Here is a 2,711-nt window from a genome sequence, read left to right on the forward strand (position 1 = left end):
TATATCTAAATCTGAACCGTTTGTCACGAAACTTAACACACACCATTCTAGGCCTTATTCATTACGCTGTACCAAATTTCGTGCAAATCGAAAGATATATAGGGAATTTAGTACACCATTTACATTAAATCGGACGAAAATATATATGGGAGCTATATCTTAATCTGGACCGATTTTCAGGAAACTTGACACACATCAGTCTAGACCTAATTCATTACGCTATGCCAAATTTCCTGCCAATCGAAAGATATATAGGGACTTTGGTACACCATTTACATTAAATCGGACGAAAATATATATGGGAGCTATATCTAAATCTGAATCGATTTTTCCCAATTTCAATTGGGTTCGTCCTTGGGCCAAATAAGTGACCTATGCCAAATTTCATCCAATTCGGATCATAAATGCAAACTGTACTTTGTTTACAATTTAACATGGACAGACGGATGAACGGACGGACGGAAGGACAGACGGACATGCATACATCGACTCAGAAAGTGATTCTATGCATATTCTCAAAAGGAACCATGTGTCTATCTCGTTTCCTTTTGCCTGTTACAAACATATGCACAAAGACACAGTGTGTTGAGGGGTATAAAAAGTAGAAATTAACTTTTGTGCCACGATATCGCATCTGCTAATGCAATATCTGTGCAAAAACAATACTTTAATGTTTACAACAACTACGTAGTTGTATTTTTTAATCGGGCATGGCTTTACTATATATTTCAATGAAAACACGAATATTTAATATCTAAACTGATTGAGTGTCAAGTCAGTGTTGTACGGTAGATGACCCATACATTCCCCTTTTTGATCGGCACCTCTGGTTTGAGCCGATGCACTATGAGCCTGAGATCCCATTTTTTGGCCATAATTAGAGCAATGGCTTTATGAAGTAAATAAATATCACATACGCGGGTTTCGGGGACACTGATTACGATTTTGGAAGAAAAATTTATAAATTCAATAGTGTGGATCTATAATGTGCCAATTTTTTTAAAAATTAAATAAATTAAGTTACTTTTGAACATATTTTGTAGAGCGATGGTCAACCCAAAATGGCGGATCAAACATAAGAAAAAATTAACCGTTATGTGGGGTCTACCCTAAAAAGTTGAACAAAATTTTTGTTAAAAATATGTGTTACACAATGCGAACCCAGAAACCTGAAACTATTTTTTTGGAAAAAAACATATTTATGAGTTTTAAATACGAATTTTTTGGTGATTATCTTCAAACTACCATTTGTTTAATTGATCGTATTTTCATGTTAATATAATGTTAATAATAATAAAATATATGACGATTTTTCCTGTCTACCTGAAATGGACTTTTTGCCATAAAATTGGGTTCCTGGCTCATTGTGCGACGTGTGAGCAATGAGTCCTCTGCAATAAATCCGAAAACTTTGGGCAAACAAATTGTGATATACCACTGGGAATTCTGCGTCCTATGTTGCCGAACGACTAGTTTAGCCGAAGAAATAGGCTTCGAACTGCCCTTTAACGAATACTTGGATTTGAATCGTCTTCGAAGACCAACATAGTAGTTGTTTTATGATCATATAAACGTCACTTCAAATTTAATTACGCCAATCGATTCAAGCCTTTGTGGCGTGATTGTCCAATTTTGAGAGCAAACCTTTTTTCGGTCACTATGTGACAAAATTTTGGGAGTGTGGAAAATTCCTATTGAGGATGAAAGACCTCGGTCAGTGTATGAAAACCCCAGAAGGAAAATATCGATATATCGTGCAAATAGAACAAGATCTATGGTGCGGCATTTACATAAAATTGAATTAATGTATATATGTGAGCTATATTTAAATCTGCGTCGATTTCAAACTTAACCAAAAAATTCTAGACTATATTCCATACCCGCTGCAATATATATATATATATATATATATAGCAATATAAAATCTGAACCTATTTAAACAAAACTGCACGGATGTGTACCTGTACTAACTTCAATACGCTATGCAAAATTTTGTCCCAATCGGACAAACACTGACAGTATGGTGCATCATTTACATATCGGAGAAACTATATATGTGAGCTATATCTAAATCTGAACCGATTTCAACAAAACTTCGCATACATCAATCTGGAACTAATTCAGCGCTCTGTGTAAAATTTTGTTTCAATTAGGATAGTAGAACTCGTCATTTTGCTTCGTTTAGTGTATATCACATGAATGTGCTCACCGTAGCTTCTTTGCCGGATCTAATGATCCCTTCCATGTTCAATTCCGTTCCAATAAAACGGCGGATAAGGTACCTTGAATGTGGGAAAAACTGCAAAAGCTTATTTTGACAAATTCGCGTATACAATCGCGTTTTTCTTCGAATTGATTTCACATACATTCATCCTTGTGTTATCATATTCGCGAATCTGTGTGAAAATAGGTCAAAAATATATCGATACGCGAATAATATGCGTATTTTTATCCAAAATCGATTGTGGAGGCACATCCGTGGTTCTTAACCGATACTTTTAAAATAGGTGTTCTTTTGTGTATTTTTATAGGAGATTACTGAAATCGTATGCATCAACTGATTTCAACTAATATGCGAACTGTATGGTTTTTAATGTAATTGCAATATATTTGGTCATTTTTAAAGTCAAAACTCTTAACAGATGAATCTACCGATATTTAACAATCATCTAAAAGAATTTGTAGAAGAAATCGTCACGTGTTGTAGAAGA

Source organism: Musca vetustissima, unplaced genomic scaffold (assembly GCF_032173495.1).
Source record: "Musca vetustissima isolate MV318-11 ecotype Yass unplaced genomic scaffold, APGP_CSIRO_Mvet_v1 utg48328, whole genome shotgun sequence".
Lineage (NCBI taxonomy): Eukaryota > Metazoa > Arthropoda > Insecta > Diptera > Muscidae > Musca > Musca vetustissima.